This window comes from Staurois parvus, unplaced genomic scaffold (assembly GCF_062004578.1).
Source record: "Staurois parvus isolate SC_StPar_1 unplaced genomic scaffold, SC_StPar_1.0 ptg000294l, whole genome shotgun sequence".
In the NCBI taxonomy this organism is placed as follows: Eukaryota; Metazoa; Chordata; class Amphibia; order Anura; family Ranidae; genus Staurois; species Staurois parvus.
The window spans coordinates 1159612-1187351 of record NW_028318090.1 but is presented as its reverse complement, the minus strand read 5'-3'; positions in this window follow the sequence as shown (position 1 = coordinate 1187351).

Below are 27740 nucleotides of genomic sequence, written 5' to 3'. Positions count from 1 at the left end.
TGGGGAATAGATTCAACATCGGACCGATTCTGCATCCACCTAGGTAAGTATAATTTGGGAAAAAGAAACCCTTAACTTCTCTTTTAAGATCAAAATTAGGCCAGTTTAGTAGGACCGTTCGAGATTAGATTCATACATGGGCAGGTTAATTGTACCAGAGTTGATGCACTGATCATCTTAGGCACTTCCATCAGATTTTTCTATATGCAACTACTGCCAGCAGCAATAGCCACTAGCAGTAATCATTGCATTCTTCTGGCTGGGAAGTCTTCCCATTACTCCACACAAGACATGGTCTGGATGTTCAAGTCGAACATAGGTTTGACTCGAACATTGGCCATTCATGTGTTCAGTGAATACACGAATGGTAAGGGCGTTCGGTGGCTGTTCGCCTGTCATGTCCCACAATGCACTGCACTTTTACAGTGAATTGTGATTGGCCAAAGCAAGGCACCTGACCACAGATCAGGTACCATGCTTTGGGCAATCACAGCACAATTGTTTACATCTGACTGGTAAATGTCACATTGCGGAAAGTGTTAGCCGGGTGTGGACAGGTCAGCGAGTGTCAGGTTTTTTTATTTCGGTGAGCCGGACGCCATGATGGATGATGGATTGCAATGATGGAACAGTTTTTTGGCTTTTTTTTAAATAAAGGACTTCTTAAAAAAGTTTGTTTTGTTTTTTTGTTCAATAAAGGATTATTTCAAAAGACTGGTCTGGTTTTTTTTAAACTACATTTAACCCTTTAGTGAATGAGTAGAGGTACAAGCACCCTTTACTCATTCAGAAGATGGGGCAGCATCAGGGTATCCCCTTATTTAAAGGGGTACCCTGATGCTAATGAGCTCCTCTGCCTGCAGACCGCCACAACCACCGTGACAGGGTTGTGGAGAAGAGGCCCTTGTCACCATCAGCATGGGGACACTGTCCCGATGCCAAGGGCACATGGCCTGGTAAGCCACAGGGAGCGGAAGGCGCTTGTTCGTTCTCCCCCCTTTCAGGCCTGTGCTCGGATCAAGGGTCTGGTAGGAATTTATGTTGGACCCCTTGATTTTTTCCCCATTTTTGGGGGGTGGGGTTCCCCTTAGAAGTATCCCCAGGCCTAAAGGGCCTGATATGGCTTTTATGGGGCACCCCACTCATTGTTTTTTAAATATCTTACTGTGTGGTCCTTCCTAACCTTCCTACCAGACCTAAAGGGTCTGGTAAGGATTAGGGGGGGACCCCACTCTGTTTTTTTTGTTTTGTTTTATTTTTAGCTAAAATTTAAAAAATATTAGTCCTGCTGCAGCAGGTTCTATACATTGTGTACAGGTGTGCAACTTTGCGGTTTGTTTTTAGGGAGCCCCCAGGCATGATAGTTAAAGGAATTTTTCATTTTTTTCTTTCTTTTTTTTTATTTTAAACAATGAAAAATGACTGCCCCTTTAAAAACTGTACTGTTTGAAAAAAAAATCACTGATTCATGTCCCTCAGGGCAGTACTCAATTCCCCATACCCCTTTTATGGCCAATTACTTGCATATAAACTTTCAAAATGGGCACTTTTGAATTTAAAAGTTCAAGTCCTATAGACTTGCATTGAGTTTGAAGTTTGCGGTCGAACATTCGTTAGGTCTGCATGTTCAACCATGAACCAAACGGGGGTGTTCAGCCCATCACTACTCCCTGCAAACAGAACCCAATAGCACTGTGGGAAGCATTCCGCCATCAACACTGACTATTGTGTTGATAGGGGAATCAAGTGATTTTCTTTCCTTCCACCCATAGTGAAAGAAAAGAAAATTGATTCACCTGTGGCTTGCCTTTAAGCTTGTTCATGAAATAACTTAATGATCACCAAAGTTCTTCTGCTGAACTCATTTTAATGAAGGTAGAAGAGCCGCTTTTCTGCTTGAGCTGCTTGCTCCATACTATTCTAAAACCATAATATATTCTGTAATATTAAAATAAATAGACATTTGTGTCATTTTAATTCCTTTAGCATTAACAACATGGTCTATTCATTAAAAAGTAAAGCAACTAGTTACAGTATGTTTTGGCTTGCTTTCTAAAATGTGGTTTCTAGGTAAACCTTAGAAAGATATCCAATTTCTGATCACTGATTTCCCACGTCTTCTCCTTAGAAAATCTAATGGAAAGTTATATAGAAGCCAAGCATCAGTTCAACGTTAGGTAATGCGTTTCCAGATTAGAAGATGACACAGTTTCCTCAGACAACATCCTTGGAACAATATACTTAAGAGCATAACTAATATCCTGTGGGCTACTTTTTGTTGGTCTGGATCACAGCAAATAAATAGGTGTGAAGCCAAATAGAGAATAACTAGATGATCTTTGTATTACTAATCATATTTAAAACTCTACTAATGACTCTGTGCTTTAGCTGTTTCAAAAAGAAGTCAACGTGATTAAGTGTTTATTTATACGGTTATGTCATCATCCATATTTCACTGTCTGATTTAATCTTTTCTCTTTTCAGCTGAGAAGATTAAAAACAATGACTCTTAGCACATCCAAGTCTTTAATGTTGAGAGAATGGGCTCTGCTTTCACTCAAACCATTGTGCACCTAGCAAAAAATAAGGCCTCACGTGCACCATTTTTAGGACATGCCTCATTTACCGTAGGAAGAGAGCATCATGTATGTTTAGTTTGAATTAAACACAAATCAAAATATAAATACTCAGCTTTTCCAAATGTTAATGCTGTTCTGTATTTATATTGTGCAAAGAAGAACATGTAAAAATACTGCTAAGCAATAAGACATCTGCAGATTATTCTAAAGTTTGTGCATAACTTAACTTTTTTTTTTTAGATGTGTAGGTATAAACACCCCAACAGTGTATTTCTTTTTTGCTATCTGTGTGTGTTATTGGGGACATTCCCTCCACTTCTTGTCCACGGCAGGAAGAGAAAGGAGATCCCTACAGTGAGGAGAATTATCCTCTTAGATCACAGGTGTCAAACGGGTGGCCCTCCAGCTGTTGCCAAACTACAAGTTTCATGAGGCATTGCAAGATTGACAGTCACAAGCATGACTCCCAAAGGTAAAGGCATGATGGGACTTGTAGTTTAGCAACAGCTGGAGGGCTGCCAGTTTGGCACCTCTGTCTTAGACTGTTGTCACCGAAACTGATGTTCTCTGGTGATAACTCAAAAATGTTGTATTTCCCACCACCTTCTCTGTCAGTGACAGTGGTCACATAGAATAATGGAGAGGGAGAATCTCCCCAATTGGATACAGACAGCAATAGAAACCTGACAGGGGTTCCAATACTTCCCTATTCTATCCAAAAGTAAAATGTTTTCTCTATTCCTACATTTAACCTCTTTCCCGCCACCCTATAGCAGATATACTGCTACAGGGTGGCAGGGGTGCACAAGATCACGTATATATATATGGGATTTCGCAATTCCGGGTAGGGGTCACACGCGAGCCGCTTGCACTTCCTACCCGCTCCGCTATTCAAGGCTTCGGCTGTCAATCAATGGGTCCCAGCTGGTGATTACTCGCTGGCACCCGGTGATCGCGTAGCATCACTGACGGAAGGGAGAAAACTTTAAGTAAACAATACAGTTCTCTCCCCTGTAAGCTCCTGCACACTTCTTTGCATGGCTTTGCATAGCACAGGCATGCATAGCAGTGTGCTTACAGTGAAGCACACACACACAGTAAAACAGTGCACAGTTAACCCTTTGATTGCCCCAGATGTTAACCCCCTCCTGCCCAATGCCATTAGTACAGTGTCAGTGCTTTTTATTGGCACTGGTCACTGTTATGGTGTCACTGGGGATGTCAGTGACCCCAAGTCAGTTCCCCCCAGTGTCAGAATGCCTTCTGCAGTCCCACTATAAGTTGCTGATCGCCATTACTAGTAAAAAAAAGTTTTACAAAGAATTCCAGTATCTATACTGCCATTTGTAAATGCTACAACTGTCATGTAAATCAATTAATTTACACGTATTGGGAATTTTTTTAGCAAAGACATCGCAGAATAAATTTTGGCCTAAATTTATAACTAAATTTTTTTTTATTTTTTTTTTACTGGACACGTTTAAATTTTGTTTTTTTTCTCAAAATTGTTGGTCTTTTTTCTTTATAGTGCAAAAAATGAAAAATGCACAGGCAATCAAATACCACCAAAAAAAGCTCTATACGTGGGGAAAAAAGGACATACATTTAATTTTAGTGCAGTGTTGCATGACCGCGCAATTATCAAAAAATGGCCTGGTCAGGAAGGGGGGTAAAGCCTCTGGAGGGCAAGTGGTTAAAACTAAGCCAAAACCCAAAAATATAAACAATGTACTTAAGGTGGAAGTTCAGCCAAAATCTAATGCTAAACCTACTCTCAGCCCCATTCTAAGCCTAATCTATCTAACCCTGAAGCCACTCTGGTCCGGTCTCCAGCTAAAGTATATCAATCTTTTCTTTACAGGGTTAGATAGATTAGGCTTAGAATGGGGCTGAGAGTAGGTTTAGCGTTAGATTTTGTCTGAGCTTCCACTTTAAATACATTGTATATTATTATTTCCTAATGCTATATTTAGACCTAAATAAGACAAGGTTAAACAGGCAGCTACATAGAGTAAATGTCTGTACAGCCATGTATAGCAGATACAATAGAATATCTCAATGGTCAGAAATGGTTTTACATAAAACAGCACCATGTGTGTAGTATGTATACATTTCTGTGAGGTATAAAAGACCAGATCGAAGTCTTTCCTGTCTTGGTCCATATCAGGGGCAGACTGACAACTCATGGGGCCCCCAGGCAATAGGGGATCATTATATTATTATAAAAAGTTTTTTTTTTTTCTATTTTGATGCTAACAGGTTATGTGATGTCGGGCTCCGCCTTCGGGTGGTTCTGATACAGCCCTTTTGTTACCATTTAGTAACTTATATAAAGAGAAGTGCAGACTCCTGTAGTGTTGGCTCTGAGGAAGAGGTTGTGTCCTCGAAACGCGTTAGCCAATTGGTCATCCAGGGTTCCATCGTATGGACTCAGATGTTGTTTGGATCACACATCTTGTTCAGTTTGACATGCTTGTGTTATTATGTCCATTGTGAGTATGATACCTATTTTTGCTTCTTTAATAAATTATTTTAAACGATAATGCACTAGGTCGGTGCGCCCTTTTTCTGTTTCTCCATTTGTATCCAGGGGATCATGGGGCCCCTGTGTCCTTGCCCAAACTCAAAAAAGCCTATGAAAAAGGTACCAGGGGCATCTCATGGGGCCCCCTCCTGACCCCGGGCCTTCGGGCAGTGCCCGAGTGCTTAAATGGTCAGTCAGCCCCTGGTCCATATTTTTTATTTATTGGATTTTAGGGGAATATATAATGAGGGAAAGATGTGGAAGGGTAAAGTGTGATGAACGTGGTGTCCGACCCCTGCCCTTCTCACTAACTTGTGACAAAGGACTGGCCAATCTCACACCATGTTGGCACATAACAATGCCACTCTCAGCTGCACCCTGCACAAGGAGCTTGCCATACCACAATACAGGTGACAGCATCCTGAGAGCGATTGTCACTGGGTTAAGTTAACTAAGCAAGTAACTCTTTAACCTCCTTGGCGGTATGATTACTTTTTTGTGCTGAAAGCGGTACATTTTTTTGCATGGAAATATGTCGTTTTTTTATTGTAGGCTGTAATTTTTAGGAATAACTCACTGAAATCTGTCCGGACAAGAGTCTAGTAAACATTCCGGATATGATAAAACTTGAAACGCGAAATCATAAATTATAATTTAATAAATAATCATAAAAAATAATAATATAATAATATATTTAATTCAATAATATAATCAAACCAAAAACACTGAAATTTGAAATACAGAGGTAAATTCGCACATCGCTGAGCAAAGTCGCAAAATCGTTTTCAGTGTCTGATGACGAATTTCCCCACAAATCATTATCACTCAATTCTGCAAGTGGTTCTGATTTACTATCGCTGTTCTCTAGTTGGTCTAAAACCGCTTTTGACCTGAAGGGACGCTTTTTGGACGCCATGGACGTTTCTCAGTTTCCAGGCAGAAAGAACAGTCAAAATGCAGGCAGGGCACAGGACAAAGCACTCGGGACAAAATATATGTGAAATGCATTGAAACAGCAATGTTTTACTATATAATAATCATTTTTAAAAAAATGACATTTTTTAAAAAATTTTAAATTTGCCGACCGGTTCCGGCGCCCGTACGTCCCGACGTCACAGGGACCGGAACATGGAAGCTGGATGCCGGCATCGGCCGGAGGAGATGGCTGGGGACGCTGCAGGGGACACATCGCGGGAGCGAAGGACAAGGTAAGTGCTGCAGGGTCTCCCTGAGCAACGCCGCAGGGTAAGCACGAGTGTAGCTCGGGGTTACCGCTCTTGGTACTGAAATTTTACCCCGAGCTACACTCGGAAATACCACCAGGGAGGTTAAGCTACCACCACCATCTTTTTACAGAGAAGGAGGAAACTCACAATCTTATCAATAACAACTGTGACTTTAAAATATACATCTGTAACATGCACTGCCACCACAGATAGATTTTTTAATTTGATTTATACTACACTCTTCAAAAAACAGGGATTCTTTTAGGTTCATTAAAAGCAACACTTTTCAGAATATGGTTTAGTAATGAAAGAGGTCAAAATGGTTCAAATGAAATATTTACAGAATAAAAGGTGTTACAAGGAAATAAAGAGACAACAAAGGAAAAAGAGAAATAAAAAGGTGTTAAAAATGAAGAATACTTACTGTATTTTCCGGCGTATAAGACGACTTTGTATACTTAAAAATATACCCCAAAAATCGGGGGTCGTCTTATATGCGGGCTATACAGTTTGACCCTTTAGTTCATTTGGGTCAAGCTGACTCAAAACGATCGTCCCCAATCTGTCAGCCCGCTGGATATGCGGTAATACTGTATTTACGGTAGCTTCGACTACATACAGTATACAGTTATACAGTATACCATGCTGAGCCAAGCTGGCTCAAAACAAACGTCCCTACGGTAATCAGCCTGCTGGATGTGCGGTAATACTGTATGTACGGTAGCTTCAGCTACATACAGCATACCGCGCTGGGCCAATCACGGCGAGCGATGAATTCTATTAATGAATACAAAGCTTGCTTGGATTGGCTGAGGTTGTGACATCATCAGCCCGCCTCTCTGACTGAGCCAATCTGAGCAGGCTTTGTACGGAAGGATTTTTTGACAAAGTTGTAATGACAAAATGTGGCAGTAAATGACATCAGACCAGGGGCGGACTGACCATTTGGAAACTCGGGCACTGCCCGAGGGCCCAGGGTCAGTAGGGGGCCCCATGAGATGCCCCTGGTACCTTTTTCATAGGATTTTTTGAGTTTGGGCAAGAACACAGGGGCCCCATGATCCCCTATTGCCCAGGGGCCCCATGAGTTGTTAGTCCGCCCCTGCATCAGATGCTAACCGGAAGTCCAGCGGTGGCCATCTTGGTTAAGGTCTGAGCTAGGAACTGCATGATAACACTGATGTACATCAATCTACTTTATTGGCAAGAGTGATAGCAGTCAGAATCATCGCAGTGATTGTTTATATCCAAGGCTATAAATTGAAGAAATTTGTAAGGTGCATGAGCCGTGAGGTGGTGGGTCAGCTTAGTGTTGTGCACAGATTGGTGGTCACTGGTTCAGGCTAAGGGTGCACAAAATGGAACTATTTGATATTTATTCATTAAAATACTACACTATATGAATTTTGTTTTTTTTTTGGAGAGTCATTTATCACATATGAAGAGCAAACGTCTAAGGAGGAATTCACAAGATTGATTTCCGTTTATAAAGCAAAGAATTTTGGATAAGAGTGTAAGAGTAGGAATTACGGATTAAGTATATTGGCACTTGGTTTTGACACTATTTGAGCACTTTTATGTGAGTTTAACTCAATTTTGATTTATGACATGAGAAAGAGATAATGCACTATGTGCGGTTTAGTTACTTTTTTTTTAAGGAGTAATAGTTTGAAAAAAAGGAAGAAGACCACATCATCTTGGCAATATAGTAACTGAGCACGTAGATATCCATGGTGATAATCCTGCTAGAATAAGAATTTACCATATGAATTTATAGAATTGGTCCAAGGACTTTTTGATTAAATTTGGACACTGAGCAACAGTTTATTTATTAATACAAGAAATGGCTGAGAGAAGAATTCTTGTATCACTTAAATAAGAGTGGCTCATCATGCAATAGGTAAGTAGCCAGGTTATCCAAAACCAACACCCCAGACAGGTTTTTGAACCTAGAAAAAATGTAATAACAATCCTTCCCCTTTTTGGCACCTCCAGCAAAGAGAAGATATTGATGGGTTAATTTTATGAAGAAGTTGAGGTGCTTTATGCCACCAAGTCAGTATTTGATATCTAGTATCTTTATATGTGCCCACTAAGGATGCCTTATGAGGAGTATTCAATCTTTTTGGGCCTGTGAAAATGTAGTGTGTAGATTGTGTTCCCATTTAGTTATGAAACTGGAATCCTGGTTATGATCTCCCAAGGTCAGAGTCAAATACGATAGGGATAGGTCATGTCTGACTGGAGTGGCATCTAAACAGAGTGTTTTAAAAGGTGTGAGCACCCAAAAGCTGCAGAAAGTGTCCAGTAGAGCTCTGAGAGAGCATCCCAAATGAATGCATCTTTAAAGTAGTAGTAACCCTTAAACAAAAAAAAGTTCCTGTTCCTTTAAAGCATGATATACGTACAGTGCTTTTGCAGTGTCATTTGCCCAATGCCAAGTTCTACAATACCTGGTTGATCCTGCCTGTTCTAGTTTTCCCCTATGTGAATTGTCCACGCTAATCATGGCTGCTGATCCATGATACCGTGGTCAGTTTACATCCCTCCGTCATCCTGTTGTGTGTGTTCAGCATCTCTGCATCTCCCACTCCCTGTCACCTCTGTAGCCTGTGCTGTGAGCTGATCTCTTCCCTGCCCCTTCCCTCCTGCCTTGAGTGAAACTATATCCCTGTGGTTGTAAAGTACAATATAGTAACTAGTTGTATCCTTTCTGAACATATTAAGTACTGTGTGTCTTTTTTTTTCACTTAGAGTAGTAAATATCTTCTTTGCACAGTGCCACTGTGTGGTTGTGTGTGTGTGTCCCCTCAGCTAGCTTGCATACATCAGAAGGGAATCTAAGCCCCTTCCACTGTACCCCCTTATATTGGGAAGGAGAGCGGAGGAAGGACACATGACAGCAGAGCTGTGCAAAGAAGGTATTTAGGATTAGAGTTTAAAAAAATAAACACACACACTGAACTTAATGTGTTTCTAAAACAGAGAGGATAAAAGTAATTTATACAGTATATGTGACTTTACAACCGAATTGTTTATTTTTTAACTTGTGTTTTGTCTAGAAAGATATATATATTGGCACTACTACAAATTAGTATGATATTTGCAGGATACTTCTTTACATTTTTTAATCACATTTGTGAGTTATATGGCAATAGGAGGAATCTTTCTAACATGGTCTGTGAGCACTGCAGTAAGGTGTGTATAGATGGAGACGGTAATGGCAACCTGACCTGGCATGGCCTACCACTCTCTTTACAAGTGCAATATTCCTGTGTTGTTACCACTGCTCTTTATTAGTGGGCAACCTATTTAACAGGCTAGTCATCTGGGGGAAATATTATTATTTTTATTATTATATTATTATTATTATCATTATATATTTTCCACACGCACACACATTCTAAGGCAAATTTGGTCATATGCCACTTCGATTTTTTGGAAGTGTACAAGTCACTTAGCTACCACTTATCTCTCCGAATCTTACTTTGACTTGTAGATTGTTGACATGCCTGCCACATTTCAACCAATTAGTTTCAGATATTTCCCTTTATAAAAACCTCTGCTCAACAATTAACCTTCTACTCTTTTTCACTCTGGTCACTGCTTCTCAGAGCTACAAGCTTTCTTATTTAGGGCTTCTTCACACCAGATGCTTTCAGGTGCATATTTTAAACGAGAGCTTGCACAGCGTGCCTCAGAATGCACATAAACATGGAAGGGAGGAAGAAAACGTAATTTGGTTCCTTTGGTGATCCATATTCCATAGTCCACTTCCTGGTTTAGTATAAAACATCAGCGAGCAATCCAGATTCACTGCACTAATGCACACACCAAGCATCGGAAGTGACCTCAAAGGAAAAAAAAAATCTTTTCCATTAAAAAAACACACTGGAACACATTACGATTGCATTATACAATACAAATATATATAACACGCATTTATAAGTGCACACTAAACATGGGGATTGTGGTGTGAACTAGTCCTTAGAGTATGATCAATCTAGAACATCTCAAGCAATACAGTAGTCAGAAACCCTAGGCTTCAAATGTAAAATAAAAAAGAAGCTTTGAAAAGATTTATCCTTACAGTTTGATATACTTTTTACCCTAGATAGCAGAAAAGAAAACCAGAGTTGGGTCTCCATGTGGAATCATAAAAAATACTGCAATATCCGGTGAATAAATAAATCAAACCTTAGAAACAGAATATAAAATGTCGCAAACCAGATCTGGAAGATTAAAGTTGCATGCATTAGAATCAGTAGTGAATCAAAGGGCCATTGCTAAATTCCAGGTTGCTTGGAATGCTTTTTCTTTGAGCATGTGTGTGACAATGGCACTCTCAGCCTCACCCTGCATAGAGATTTTTTAGCATTCGGGACAACAATCTAATAGCCAGCAGACTGAGAGTGTTCATCACTGGAGTAAAATAACTCCACTGTTAACCCTTTACACACACAAACAGTCACTGCCACCACATGTTTTAACAAAGACAGTCACAGTATCTATTATAGAAATTCTGACCTAGAATTAAGAAATGTCTGCAACACCCAGGGGCGGACTGACAACTCAAGGGGCCCCCCCCCCCGGGCAATAGGGGATCATGGGGCCCCTGTGTCCTTGCCCAAACTCAAAAAAGCCTATGAAAAAGGTACCAGGGGCATCTCATGGGGCCCCCTACTGACCCCGGGCCCTTGGGCAGTGCCTGAGTTTCCAAATGATCAGTCCGCCCCTGGCAACACCCACTGCCATGCCAAACAGGAATGAAACAGATTTCGTATATGCCGCTCCTGGTAAGATCACGTGCCACACTCCACAATCATATCTCATGTGCTGGCTCGGCTCATCTCCACTGAAGCAATCAATTGTACCAGCAATAGGAATGCCACACAATGAGTTGAAAAATTATATTCTTCCTTTATTAAAGTAGCCAGCAGGAGCAAGTTCTATACTGATATGTTTCACATTAGGCACAGCGCTTTCTCAAAGGAATGAAACAGAATTAAATATGGTAGTATTCTTCAAAGTTTACGGATTCTTTAGTTTATAGTTTAAAGCAGAGGTCTCCAAACTATGGCCCTCCAGCTGTTGAAGTACTACAAGTCCCATCATCCCTCTGCCTCTGGGAATCTTGTTTGTGGCTGTCAGACTCTTGCAAGGCCTCATGGAATTTGCAGTTCCTCAACACCTAGAAGGCCATAGTTTGTAGACCCCTGGTTTAGAGCATTTGGAGATGAAGCTTAAAGGATATGTTCACCTTTGGAACATGTTACATGTTCCACCCTTTTTTAGGGTGGAACATGTAACATATTCTCATAGCCACAGCCGCGCCTGACAGATTTCTCCTACAGGGAGAAATTTCCATGTACTATCTGTCAGATTTGAAAACAGTGCTGCCATGCAGGGCTCTGCGCACACGGCTGTGTCATTCATTCACGGACTTCAATGAATGAGTGAACTGCAAGTCCCAGCAGCCTTAACGGCTTGAATGTGGTAGTTCATTGAAGCTTCCTGTCAGTATATATGCTTGCTCATACATCCCTTATGGCAAGCAGATATGCTGATAGGTCTGCAGAAGATGTACTGATCTCTGGTGAAATGCTTTCCAGGCTCCTTTGGACAAAAATAATAAATGCACATATTTTTACCTTCCAAAAAATGTGCATTTATTATTTTTGTCCAAAAGGTGAACTTATCCTTTACCTTTGTTTAAACATATTTTAGGAAAAGTAAACAATGGTGTAAGAAAAATATTTAAAAAAAAAAGATATTGCAAAATAGACAACAGTAAGATAAACTGGTGTAAAAGTCAAAAACTACTTAATAAAGTTCACCTGGTCTTTAGTTCCAGTCCATATTACTGTGATGTAAGTCTAAATCTAACAAAATCACTGGTCCAAAGATATGTTGTATTGTGTCAGTCGCACTCCTTACAGGATCACCAATCTATCCCTTTATTCACATAAAGTAAAAGGTTTCACAGATCGACATTTCGGGAACTCTCAGGATTCCTTTTTCAGACAGACTAATGAACAATTCAGGAACCATGGTTGAATGCGTCTTTTGCAGTTTCACTGTACCAGCCGTTTATACTTACATTTAAGTCAGAGATGACTCTTGGTATACTTGCATATTTTTATTGGAAAATTGAGAGTTCCCAGCTGCCAGCTGCAGGAGTGGACTCTTAAGAGGGCATCACCATGCCAACTCCACCCAATCAAAAGGATTAAGGGGGTGTGTGGTATGAGGGCTGACGTAACTAGTTATATTCCAGCAGACACTTTAATGTCACTTTTCTAATTAGATCCATAATTTAAATAACAATGTTTACAATCCAGCACCCAAAATATTGCACAGAATGAAATCACAATTTGATAAACATAAGACATGATATAGATCTTATGTATAGCTCATAAGATAGGGCTGTCTTGGTCTTGAAAATATTGTTACCTTCTTATGCATTAAGGTAGCCATGTGTTAGAAAGATATCTCCATTACAGTAACCATTATGAAATATGACTGAGCCCTGGATATGTATAAAAGGCCAGTGTCAGGTCCAGTAAGTCCACACTCATCAATGTGTATTCTGCTCGATTATTTTACAACTTATGTACAGTATAATCAGTTATTGGCAGGTGCTGGAATAAGGGACATCCTGCTAATGAGTTTTATAATACCCATTTACGAAAACACCAGACCAATTGATGTTTTAACATATATTTTAGAATAGACTTTCATTGTCTTTAGATATGGTGGCTTATGACCCCCTTTTATAGTCAGTATGCATTAGATCCCATGGAGTGAGTGGTCCTCTGAAGGTTGTAGAGGTTGGCAATTATTATGTTGGGGCTTAATTGGAAGTCGTTTGATGTTTACAGATTCTAGCTAAACAATTTACAGTGACCTGTTTAAAGCTGGCTGTTCAATCTGACTTTGCTGACTTGCAAATTTTCAGTATGACACCCTATTCTCTAATCTCTCTGAGGTTAACTGTACCTCGTTATTGTGACATTGTGTGCTTACAGACAGTGTAAGCTGAAATCAACAGAGTGTAAGAGTTCAATTCAGAGCAGGACAACCCCCTATTATCCAAAAATATTTAGACAGAATAAAAGTGAATAAACCACCTGGCCCGTATGGCATATACCCCCGGGTCCTTAAAGAATTGAGCTCTGTCATTTCAAAGCCATTGTTTCTAATTTTTAGGGACTCTTTAATGACTGGCATAGTACCACTGGATTGGCGTAAGGCCAATGTGGTGCCAATATTTAAAAAGGGGTCAAAATCTTTACCAAGTAATTATAGACCTGTTAGTTTAACTTCTCTAGTTGGGAAGATACTGGAGAGTTTAATAAAAAACCACATAGATGAGTTCTTGCTGGAAAAAAATATTTTAAGCAACAGACAGCATGGATTCATGAAAGACAGAAGTTGTGAAACAAATCTGATTTCTTTTTATGAGGAGGTGAGCAAAACCTTGGACAGAGGGGTGGCTGTGGACGTGGTTTACTTGGACAGAGGGGTGGTGGTGGACTTGGTATACTTGGATTTTGCAATAGTGTTTGACACAGCTCCCCACACGGCTAATGTGTAAGGTAAAGTCTATGGGCTTGGAAAAATCTGTATGTAAATGGATAGAAAATTGGCTAAAAGATCGTATTCAAAGCGTAGTAGTTAATGATTTATACTCTGAATGGTGTAGGGTTGTCAGTGGTGTACCCCAAGGTTCAGTGTTGGGACCCTTATTTTTAATATATTTATAAACAATACAGGGTCTGGGATTAAAAATCCCATTTCAGTCTTTGCAGATGACACCAAGCTGTGCAGTGGAATAACGTCCTTACAGGATGTATTCAACTTACAAGCCAACCTCAATGCACTGTTTAATTGGGCAACTATGTGGCAAATGAGGTTTAATCTTGATAAATGTAAAGTTATGCACTTGGGGGCTAAGAATATGCATGCATACTAGGGGGGGTACAACTGGGGGAATCAATGGTGGAGAAGGATCTGGGAGTTCTGGTAGATCACAAGCTTAATAATGGCATGCAATGCCAAGCTGCGGTTTCTAAAGCGAGCAAAATCCTCTCTGGAGTCTATATCTCTATTAAAAGAGGTATAGACTCCAGAAAGAGAGATATCATAGTACCCCGGCACAAATCATTAGTAAGACCTCATCTGGAATATGCAGCTCAGTTTTGGGCACCAATTCACAAAACAAATATTGGGGAACTGGAGAAAGTACAGAGAAGGGCAACCAAACTGATAAGAGGCATGGAGGAGCTCAGCTATAAGGAAAGATTAGAGGAACTGAATTTATTCTCTCTTGAGAAAAGGAGATTAAGGGGGAATATGATCAACAAGTATAAATACATCAGTGGTTCATATAGTGAACTCGGTGTAGAGCTATTCACCCTGAGGTCATCACAGAGGACAAGGGGGCACTCTTTATGTCTGGAGGAAAAGAAATTTCATCTCCAAACATGGAAAGGTTTATTCACAGTGAGAGTTGTGAAAATATGCAATAGAATCCCTCAAGAGTTGGTTCTGGCCGACACCATGGATTCCTTAAAAAAGTCCTGGATTCTTTCCTAGATACATAGAATATAACTGGATACTAACATGCATAGGTAAAGTTGATCCAGGGAATATCCGATTGCCTCTCAGGGGATCAGAAAGGAATTTTTGTTTCCCTGCAGGAGCAAATTGGATCATGCTGTGCTGGTTTTTTTTTTTTGCCTTCCTCTGGTTCAACTGTGGGTATAGGATTATAACTTTTTTTTTTTAATGGTTGAACTGGATGAACTTGTGTCTTTTTTCAGACAGACTAATTATGTAACCTCCTTGGCTCTGTAGAATCTGATGTAGATGAGAGGAGGCTGTTGGTGCAAAACCTAATGGAAAAGATTTAAACATGTGGGCACTGCCCCTCCCTCTCCCAGTCTGAGTACTGCCGGACAAGTTAATAAAGGTGGCTGATATCAGGAAATGTAGGTACTTATAATAGTTGCATTTAAAATACTTTCAAAATATTTTGAATGAATACATACCTGCAAACATTGGTGCTCTTCATATATAAAGCTCAGCTTTAAAAGATACAGTAAGTATACCCCAAACAAAAATCTATTATATTGCAGATAACCAGTCCTGATGTAGTGGCTGTATTAGGTTTAATTTTTCAGGCTGAGAATATTTTCAGCAAGTACAGGTAATTCTTGTTGGTCTTTTCAGAAATACAGTGTCCTTGTTATTTCCTGCAAATTGAACTAAACTGCAGACAATGTTATTTATTATATGTAAACCTGTTATCTCAATATCCCTCGTTTATGCAGATGAGTTAAGGCAGACATAGTTGTAGTCAAGCCTTGTGCCAACCATAGATTTCTCCATATATACAGTGGAGGGAATAAAATAGCGTAAGATATGTGTTGTTCACAGAATTACCAGGCGAAAAAAGGAAATAATGAAGCCACCTTATCCAACGACTGGTAGGCTACGAAAAAATTAAATTTTTGGGATTTAGATATTCTTAAGTCTCCTTTCACATGGGGCATACAAAAGCGGACACCCATGAGGAGCCATGTTGTCAGGGTACTGTCTATACAGAGGCACACGAAGACCTGCCATTCCTGCCAGCACATTACATGGCTGCAGGAATGTGCCCTGGTGCACAACGTGTGCGTGTCGGAACATGCTTGTGCATAGCTGTGCACACTCCCAGCCCAGACTGGCATAAAATGGCCTTTATAAGGAAGCCAGTCACCCTTTGTGATAGCTGGTTGATTTTCAGCTCTCCTGTGCATTTGTTGCTGTGAAACCCTTGCATCTCTGGATACCCAGTTTCGACTTGGATTGCCTCTGGATCTGTCTTCTGCCTGTCTTCTGATCTGACCCCAACTTGTTTGACTGATTGACTCTCTCTGCTTTCTTGTGTATGACCCTTACTAGCCTCCTCACTATATCTGCTTTTAACCACACCTGGTACCTGACCTTGGCTTTGAACCAGCTCCTCCCCTGATTTATGCTCTTCCTGAGACCTGCTACTTTCCAGGTGCCACCTGTCTGCAGATACCTTTACAGTGCCTCAGCTGTATACCTGGATATCTCCTCTGACAATATTCCAGACAGAATGTCACTATAAGTATTTCTAGCAGGCGACCCATGCTTCTTTGAGCCTAAATCCTCCTGTTCCACCTTCGGGGGAGTCTGGAACTTAGTCACAAGGGAAGCCCTCTCACCATTGGCCTCCAGCACCAGGTATGCAATATATGTTGACCTGTGCAGGGATGCACAGGTAGTCCTATTGATGTTACCTGGAATGCAGTAGCTGCATGGATACTGCTCTCAAACTGACATCTGCGCTGGTGTTGGTGCACGAATCCACAAATGCACCCAGGGTAAACACAGCTCTCCCTTGGGTGAACACTTTTGTATAAAGCCTTAGGAGAAATTGGGAATAGTAAGGACAAAAACTGTCTTACTCAAAATGATATGTGTATGTCAATAATATAGTTGGAGTTCTCCAAAAAAGTTAGATAATATGTAAACAGAAGTTCAACAAGTTATGAAGTTTTTGCATCTCCAAGCAATTTAGCCAAACAGAAGAACTTCACCACCTTTCCATATACTAACACTGGTCACATGGGTCAGTCAGCTTAATATACTGTAATGCAGTCTTGCTCAACCTTTTCAATGCAGAAGAACCCTTGGCATAACTTTGCGGTCGCAGGCAACCCCTGCTAAAATGACTTTATCTACAATTCATGATACATTAGTGGGATAGTAAGAGGTAAGAATGCTCCTTACACTTGTGGTCATTGAGAAGAATTACCCCCTTGCAGATTGCTAAAAAGATCAATGGTGTCAGTGGAAATTTATCTGAGAGGAAAAAATTGCTCAAGGAACCCCTGACAACCACTGGAGGAACTCTAGGGTCCCACTGAATCTTGGTTGAGAAACCTTACTGTAATGGCTTAAACCTAGTTTGTTCCAAAATAACTCAGCTCAGTCGAAGGTGAAGGGGTAGGGTACTTAGGGACACTATCATTAAGGTGCATATCCAAATATCATGATATTGTTAATTTAAGTTATCCCTATTAGATGTAAAAAAAAAACACATTTAATTCATCATCTGCAAAAGATCAAACTAAAATTATAATATTAAATCAAATATGCTGTGTTTGGTTTAAATAATCTCAATATGTGTTAAGGTTTTGGTACCCAAGTATAGATTTTTATTATATACTGTATGTACATGGGGACATCCATATTTGATCACTACAAATACAGGCTCTACTTCCAGTTTAGCTGTTCTACATGGTAGTTTTGCTTTACTGCTTTCATTTCTTTCAAAGTAAGTCTATAAGTCTGATTCGTACAAAAAACACATTCCCGGTGTGGCTTATACAGCATATTATCTCAACAGCTAATAACCAGGGAGAATAAATGAGGCTGTCGAGTACACTCGTTTCTAGCTGGTAATTTACAAATTGAATATAATAAAATATATGTAAGAGCAAATGTGAAAATATTATATTATTATAATACTTTAATACCGGGGTAATGGCATCTAGCTACAGCCATAACCCCTGTATTAAACTGTAAATTAAAGACGTATTTTCCCAGCTAGGTGGTTGGCAAATGCAAGCTACCATTTCTATGCTTAACCTTTCACAAGAGAATTGCGCTAGCTACTGTTTGTCGCTCTCTATACACATTATAACACATTCATAAATTCATAAATTAGTCAAAATACATATTTCTAATGCTCTACTGCAAAGTCATAATTATATGAAACTAATAATTTCCATAAATAAAATATTTTGATAGTATTCTCATTTCTTTTAATTAAAATGAGCATGTTGGTCTTTATAAAGTTTAAGTACTAACACCCCTGTATTGTTTTTTAGTCTCTTTAGGGTGCCCTAAATCTTTTTCACAGGAAAAAAAATTACTGATATGACAGGGGGCAGAGCTAAGGTAGATGCAAAGCAACTTTATTTATAAAGAGCCTTTTTACTGCCACAATTGGCTGTCTCCTTGATCACATGACAAGGAACCACACAGATTAGCACCTGGCCTTTGCTATAGGGCCAAAGTCACATTATGTTCACAAGCCTTGGTTCCTACTTGGAAATCCATTGGTCTAGCCATTCCCAAGTTGTGTGGAGACCTACGGCTGGGTTGTCAGTGTGAACAGTCCTAAGACTCATAACATGCTCTGAGGATTGTGGGCTTAACCACATTATTAGCATGTCAATTTTTTAACCAGGCAGGATACCAAGGTCACTGCTGGCAGCCTGAAAGGTAGATTTACACCCTCTGTAGTTCTCAGGCCAGCTGTCAAACCTTGTAAGCCCAGTGCTTGTACATTGATGGTATACCATGTATCTAGCAAAGTCTGACATGCGTGGCTTAGGACAGTATGGAGTAGCAAAAGTGTTTAAATAAGGAACAGGTTCATTGCTATGGCAAAATGAGACTCTAGAACAATGTTGCCAGGAGAGAGATCATTAACCTGATAAGGTGGTAGTGGTTTGGCTTGACTGATGACACTTGGGTTGATTGTTTGTCTTCCTGTAGCCAGAGGCACATATGGTCTGGTATAGCATGATGGTTCTGCTTAATAGCTAGAAAGAATAGGATGTTTGACACATTCATAAGCAGTCATAGTAGTACCAAGAGGATGACACAGTAAAGAAATGTCAGTATTGCCAGGAGCATCAGAGGTGACTGAGAATATGCTTCTCTGGTTTTAGACATAATCCACGCCAGTCCAACGATGACAATGTATGTCTCATCTGAGATGCTGGTTTCTCCAGACCTAGTGTGGATAGTCTTGTACTGGTTAAAATGTACTCTCAAACTGGATCTAGTACTTTCCACTGGGCCTGCTCAAATATCTTTCACACCTCCATTGGCAGTTTGTATATTTTCATCTAAGAACATTATCATCTTGGTGGAGTGCAGAGTGTAGCCTTTGATCTATTCAGCATATTGTGATGTCACACATGGAAACTGGCCATTCAGCAATATTAAATGGAGCGGTCTATAATCTCAATATTGTTTTTCCTTGTTTTAGGGAACTAGCTTAGTCACTAGTTCCAATTTATACTTTAATCTGGTTACAATTAGGAAAAAAGTTATTGGAACAGCTCAAACAACTAAAGAACAGATGTCAAGAAATGACATGAGGATGAGCAATTTAGCTGCACATTACAGATTGTGTAGTGCTGTGTGTCCTGACCACAAATTCAATCCTAAACTTAACTGGGAAAAAGTGTGGACAGAGGACACGGTAGATCTAATGACTGAAACGGAAGCTTTTGCTTATTGCTTTTTTACTGTTCTATTTAGTAGTAGTAAAATTGTACTCACTTTATTTATTCATTGTAAACTCAATGAAACATTCATTAAAAAGCACCTTAATAAATTCAGTGCAAACTAAAGCAAAAGACTATTATTGCTTGTTCTTGTCATAAAGCATAAAAATCAAAAATAAATCTGCCTGTCCCGGACAGCATGCAGTAGAGAGGACTGCTGCTATCTTTGTGTATGTAGGGGCCCCACTGCAGATGTCCAACATGCCTCCTACTAAGTCAGAGTTAGAACTCTTCAATCGTCAAAGTTCACACTTGTGCTGATTGGAGAGTTCTAGCTCTGGTTTAATAGGGATCAGGGGCGGACTGACCATTCGAGCACTCAGGCGCTGCCTGAGTGCCCGGGATCAGTAAGGGGCCCCATGAGATGCCCCTGGTACCTTTCATAGGCTTTTTTGAGTGCGGTTTGAGTTTGGGTGAGGACACAGGGGCCCCATGATCCCCTATTGCCCAGGGGGCCCCATGAGTTGTCAGTCCGCCCCTGATAGGGATGCACCAGAATGAGAATACTCCTCCCTGAGAAGACAGGCTGCACTATAACAACACATCAAGAGAGGTGAACCAGATTAAAGTAAAAAAAAAAAGTTTTTTTTAGTTTTGAACAGAATGGTGTTTACACAACAAATGCTCATTTTTGCCCCTTTCACTACCAGAGCCATTTTTTTCTTTCATTTTTTGCATTCATTAACTGCTTTAAGACCGCCTACAGTACTTTTACTATGGGAGGGTGGCACGGGCAGGCTCAGCACTGTAAATATATATTGCTTCCCACATGCCCTGTCGGGCATGCAACGTGTCGCTTCTGTAACAGATTATGGTTCCCAGTATGGTTCCTGGGTATGCAATCACATGATCACAATCTGTACACAATTGTTATAAGTTAGTTTCATTCATAACAGCTCTGCTTTCTGTAGTGATGCTGTGACAGGCTCACAGCTATCACATGGTACATGGCACGCTGTACCATGCGATTAGATGTATCCAATCACAGCATGTCAACAGAAAACAAGTTGTCATGAATAGAAACCCATAAATAACAGTTCAAACAATTGTTGTTACAGTGATAATCATTGTAATAGAAATACATGGTGAAAGTATGTGAAAATGTGAGAAAAAAGAAAAAAAATGTAAAAAAAGAAAATTTAAAAAAAAAATGTAATTAAAAAAATGATATCCCTGATCACTGCCACAACAGTCATAATGATGCTGTACTGCACTGGTGACAATACGTAAAGAAAAAAATAGTGAAAAAAAAAAACAAATTGTATTTAATTTCTTCATTTTCCAAAAAATTGTAACAAAAAATTGCAACTTCAAAAAAACTTGCCATGCCTCTTACTAAATACCTTAGACAGTCTACTTTCCAAAAAGGGGTCATTTGGGGGACATTTATACTGTCCTAGTGTTTTCGGACCTCAAGAAATGAGATAGGCCGTCAGTACATCAGAACTGATCGATTTTTGAATATATATACTTGTTTGTAGACTCTATAACTTTCACAAAAACTAAATAATATACACTGATTTGGGTTATTTTTACAAATTTCAAGAAGTGGAAACTGCATTTATTTTTCAACTTACTCCCCTGTTACATTTATAAATGTATCCCAGCATTTAACTAATGCCTAGAAAGCTTCAGCAATGAAAGATTTGTCAGTACGCTTGAACCATCCTAGCACAGCGTGCTTTGCTTTGTCACCAGTGCTGAAATGCTAACCACAGAAAGATTCGCCTCTTGTGCAATTTCAGGACAGGTTATCCAGGATCAGGCATTCCACACACTGAATGCTCACAGGAATGATTGCTGTGAGCTGGGAACCACCACCGCCGAGATCGGCATTGACAGACGTACGGTCATCTTTGAAATGTTTACACCATTCAAATGTCTTACTGCGGCTGAGCACCTCATCAGCGTGCTGTGCTTGAAGTCTTTTGTAGATATCCACGGGTTTTACGCCTTCCTTCACAAGAAATGACATTACTGCAGGCTTTTCCATGCACAAACTAAAATTGTTGACTGCCATTTTGATTACCGGTCTCTGGACTGGCCCTCGACATGTACACCACCTATCATTAATAAGACACAATTGCCACTTACTGCTGCTTGTAATACCGCCACGCCAGCATCCCTTTTTATGGTTGTAAAATTAAAAGTCCCAGTTTGACTTGAATGTCCCTTGTAGCAAAAAATTTAAAAACCAGTGGTGATCAAATCCCACCAAAATAAAGCTCTATTTGTGGGAACAAATGCTAAAACTTTTCATTTAGGTACAGTGTTACATGACCGAGCAACTTCCAGTTAAAGTAGAACGGTGCTGAATAACAAAAAATTGCCTGGCCATGAAGGGGGCAAAACCTTTCAGAGGTCAAGTGGTTAAAATGAACATTTTGGGCCGGAAGCTTAGTTAAAACCTCCAAAACATTATATCCAGTATTTTCTGAAAGCAGAGACTCTAGAAAATAAAATAGTGGTAGTTGCAATTTGTTATTTTATGTCAATTGCACTACTATTTATGAAATCTATATTTTCACACACGCAAATTAATTTTGGCACATACAAACGCAATATAATAATTTCTAGTAAAATAAAAAAGATGAGGTTGTGTTGAGTAAATAGATACCAAAATATGACAAGCATTGAAATTGTACCCACCATAAATCAGTGATAAACTATGGCAACCAAAAAAATGTTTAGGCAATGTACCCCAATGGAGTGCAAACTCCATTGAAGGTAATCCAGCACAGATCAGACATGGGGCCAGGGAAAGACCGCACCGAAACCAGAAGTGACTAGAAACTCATTGTTCTCAACTCCCCGCCAACAACCACCATGATGGTCCCAGACACCCAGGAAAAGCCTTATAGCCCAGAATACATTTGGAGGTGGGAGCAATGGTGTGAGGAGAGGGGGAATGTGGCTGTGTGTGGAAATGAAAGCCAACATTTGGCTGAAGAAAGGTAATCAGACTATTGAAGCCAAGAGTCAGTATACTGTACAGACTGATGCTGCCATTGCTGACACTGCCAATGTAAACCTTATATCCATGTCAGGGAAAAAGTTAAAACTGCATAATGGCTACTAGCATCATCACACTGTATATTTAACATCAAAATCATCATCATTTTGTCTACAAACCCCTGGTAATTAGGAATGGGCCAATCTGTTTAATTGCTTGCCCTGTTAGACATCATGTGGCATCTTACCAGGATTGCGCCTCCATGCCATGGAATGATCTGACACCCGCTGACAGATCAGTGTAGTGGGCCACTGCCAGTACCATGTGATTGCTGTGACCAATCATAGCAGTTCACATGGAAATTGTACCCAATGAATGGCTTCCATTCATAGCAATTCATTGCGTACTATTGTGTTGATCTCTGTGATTGGTCACAGTGATCACATGGTACAGGCAGGGCCAATCACATCTGTACCATGTGATTAGCTGTGGCCAATCACAGCTAATCGCAACAGTACATACAGAAGCATTCATAAAAAACAGTTGCTTATAACCGTGAGTATGAAAAAATCCTGATCACCTCTCCAGAGTAGTGCAGTGTTACTATGGTGACACAGAACTACTCTGATGACGGAAAGTAAAAAAATAAAAAACATATATAAAAAGGAAAAAAATTGAATAAAAAATAATTATTTTTTTTTTACATATTGTGACCAGTCAGTGTCATTGATCACAGCTACCACAGCTACACAAGTCATATGATGATGCTGTACTGCATTGCTGACAGTATCAATAAAAAAAACTATTGTGACCAGTCAGTGTCATTGATCACAGCTACAGAAGTCATATGATGATGCTGTACTGCACTGCTGACAGTATCAATAAAAAAAACTATTGTGAGAAATATTTACAACTTCAAAAAACATGAAGTTGTAAATTACTAAATACCTCAGACTATCTACTTTCCAAAAAGGTGTAACTTGGGGGATATTTGTACTGTCGTGGTGTTTTTGGGGCTCAAGAAATGAGGTCATCAGAACGGATCGATTATTAAATATATACAGTATACTAGTTTGTAGACTCTATAACTTTCACATAGTCTAAATATTATACACTGATTTGGGTTATTTTTACCAAAGAAATGTAGCAGAATACAATTTTGCCTAAATGTATGAAGAAAGATTATTTGTTTGCAAATTTTTATAACCAAAACAAAGAAAAACATGTGGTTATTTTCAAACATTTTGGTCTTTTTTCATTGATTTAGAAAGTTCTATTTTATGTGAACAAAATTATAAAAATGTCATTTGGGTGTGGTGTTGCATGACTGAGTAATTGCCATTCAAAGTGTAACAGCACTGAACTGAAAATGGCCAGGGCAGGAATAGGGTGAAATTGTCTGGTATTAAAGTGGTTAAAATCTGAATCTGGAGTTTGGAAAATCCCATTTAAGTCTATGAGGTGAATCCTGTTAGTATATTCTGGTGATTTTTAGGGCTAATAGGCAAACTACTGTCATAAAAGGCACTGCCCAGGGTGGCTATATAATAATACAAGAAGAAAAAAAATACAGTATTGAAAAAACACAAATCCTTTAACTAATATGTTTGAGGGTTGTCTTGAATATGTATGCGACATTATAGAACACAGAGTTAAAGCGGGTCTTTTCCTGTAATTAAAGATAGGATTCGATGTATGACCTAGTTCTGGTCCACTTTCATGAATGTCACTATCTGAACCAGGTAATCAGATGAAGTTGTATCAGCTTGTCTTGTAATATGGGCCAGCTGTAGGCACTGATGTCAGCAGTAAAGGACTACTGTGTGCATCACACTAAAAGGGCTTGTTACTTCCAAAATATTACATATGTTCTGCGCTTAAGGGTTGGAACAGGGGAAACTAGTGAACAACTGAAATTTAAATTTCACATTGGAAGTTCTCAGAATGTCAGACAGATGGTTATTGTTGCTGATTCAAAATGACTCAGTTGGGAAGATGGCCAACTTTTAAGGTCATCTCTCAAAAAAAAGTTTAGTAACAAAATAAAATGATCTGAAATGTATTTGGATAATTCAGATATGGAACTGATATAGAAGTGATTCGCATTTCAATGCTAATGCTACTCCAGAGAAATTTTCCTTCTTTCATCTAATGCAATTTATGGTGTCTGCCAATGTATGTATTTCACATTTAACTTGTTGGAACCGGGGCCAGTAACATTATTACAAAGAAGAGAGTTAGTGAGGAAAGGTTTGGACAGATTCTGTTCAGATAATTTGTTCTCCAGTGGTAGGTCTGTACGTTCATCTAGTACTCTACGAAGGTGGGCATGTAGGGACTTACCTCAGGTTTCCCTCTATGGTGTTCTGAGTCATGGAATGTCAGAGATCATACTGCAGGTCTTCAATACCTCTGTCATTACACTAAGCTAGTATATTTTAAAATAAGAATGAAACATGCTTTTTAAATGCTAAGGGGTCAGCCTGAAAGCAAACGTGTGCATGAATATAAAATACCCCCAACTGTATTAATTTTAAAAAATCCATAAAAATATTTTATTAGTTCCTTAGTTTATCTTAGTCTCCTGGAGCTCCCTGGATAGAAGGACTCAGAGTAGGAGTGGAAGAAGCAACTCTGTAATCCAGTCAGGATTTACTAAAATCCACAGTGCACAGGGAGCTGGCTGATAGGAGGTATGAGAACAGGGCTGACCTCATCAGCGTGAAGTTGATCCTTCACTATCCAGTTACAGGCTGGGGCAGTACTTGACCAAGGAGTATTACTTAATTTAATGTAGAGAAAAGCAAAGTCAGAACCATGTCTATATAAGAATTCTGTCTGAACAGAATTGTTTGGCAGGTAAGATAGTTCAAGGAATTCAAATGTGAATGCTGCTATCTACCCACACTTCCACCCGGAGAAAAGCATAAGAAGGATTACAAATGATGCCTCATACACACAATGAGAATATCGGATGAATGATCATTCTTTTTTTTTTTTCGTAAGTCTTATATTGAAAACCATTAGGTTACTAATTCTCGCACGACAGAATACAACTTCAGAAGTGATGTAATGTGTTGTATTATATTGTAATGTATTCTTTTGTTTCCTAATATGTGTGGTCTTCAGATTTTTCTCAGACACATACTGTACTGATTAAATGAAAATCATTCATTCTGGTATCGTACATGAAAAATGTTCGTGCTTCTCACTACGTATAATTTCACATGAACTGTTGTGATCGGATGTCGGAAGCTGTATACTAACGATCAGATTATCGAACGTTCGCTTCGAAAGCAGTATTTTTAACCCATTGCAGCCAACGTCACACAAATACGTGGCCTCACAGAACTGGGCTTTTTTCCGTGGGGCTGCATATTTGCTTAACTGTCTTTGTGCGGTGCGCTCCCAGCACAAAGACCAGGGTGTTACTGTTCTAACGATCGGGACCTGGGACTCCTGATTCTGGGTCACTTGACCGCTGTGATAGCCGCTGATTGGCTATCACAGTGATCAGTCACTTTGAAGCCCTCACTCTTGTTTTTTTTCTCTCTGAATGAAGGAGAGAGATACATTGTATCCATCTCTCTCTCCTTGCATAGAGAAAAAGAAAAAAACAACTGTTTGTAAAAAAAAGATAGATAAATAATAAATAAATACATATTAACAAATAAAAGAACAAATAAAGAAAAAATACCTAGATCAAAGTTTGATCTAGTTCAGTGCCAGGGTTAGTGTTTGGGTCAAGGTCAAGGTCAGGGTCAAATATCAAGGTCAAAGGTCAGGGTTTTAAATTACTAGTATTATTATTGGTATCAGTGTCAGTGTGTTTTAGGTAAAAAAAAAAACAAAAACAAAATGCACACTATTGTTTCTGGTCTGTAGTACAGGTACAAACAGCAAATAACATACATATATGGTATCGCTGCAATCATCAAGAGCTGGAAAATTTATTTTTGGTTGTTCTTTGGTGGTGGGTTATGGTAGTAACAAGAAACACATAGTTGCCATTTAGCATGAAATGAAAGCCCAATTTGACCTGAAAAAAACAAGGTATAATTCACCTGGATGTACAAAGTAGTTGTGATGATATGTACAGTTTTACTAACACATTTTCTGATCGTGTGTACTAGGCTCAAAAAGTATGTCTGCTGCCTTGTGTTACATGTCTATGCATTTTTTTTTGCAAAATTAGAAACCTTCTCCAGATTATTTTCTATTTTTGAAGAAACATTATCTTCAGTTTTTATGAATTGTTCAACTTGCATCAGTACTAGAAGACTATACTTGTAATACTCAAATGGCAGGCTTTAAGGTGAATCCCTGCTTTGCCCATGCGGGGCAAAAAAAAGGATCGCTTAACTACTCTTAGGATCCCATGTACTTGTATCCTGCAATGCTAATTTGATCATATATGGGGAAACTACACAGAGTCAAAACTAAGTAAATCAGTACAATTTATTATAATCAAAAGTGTACAAAGGACATAAAACAAAAATACAGCATCCTATACACAAAGTGGAAACTAACAAATTACTTACATAAATATCTACAGAAAAAAATTTGAATCGGGTAAAGAAGGATTCAACAAGAGTACAAAGTAACACAAAGCATGATAGGTCAGAAATGGGGAACAGAGCAGGTAGCAGGTCAAGAGTAACAGATTCAGAATATACACACAGGTGAAATACATAGGTACTGTGTGTTTCCTGGGGTGGGGCTATTAAGCCTCCCAGCAGCCAGCAACAGGAGGTATCTAATTTCTGGCACCTGCTGAGGAACATTGGAAGTTTGGGGACCACAGTGCCACTAGCAGAAGTTCTAGTTCCTTACAGCCCCCCCTCCTTTAAGAAGTGGCCTCACCATGTTCCAACAAGCTTTGGCCAAAAAGTCCTTGGTACTCCTGTATAACAATCGTTGTAAAAAGACAGCCCTTAGAAAGTTACTAGCATTTTAAAAAAAATCAGCATTCCTTTATTATGTAGCACAAGGAATTTCTGGGAAAGCTTGGTTCCAAATATGTCTATCAAGAGGACTCCCTACTGCTGGGGTCCAGTAACAGGCTAGGTGCCC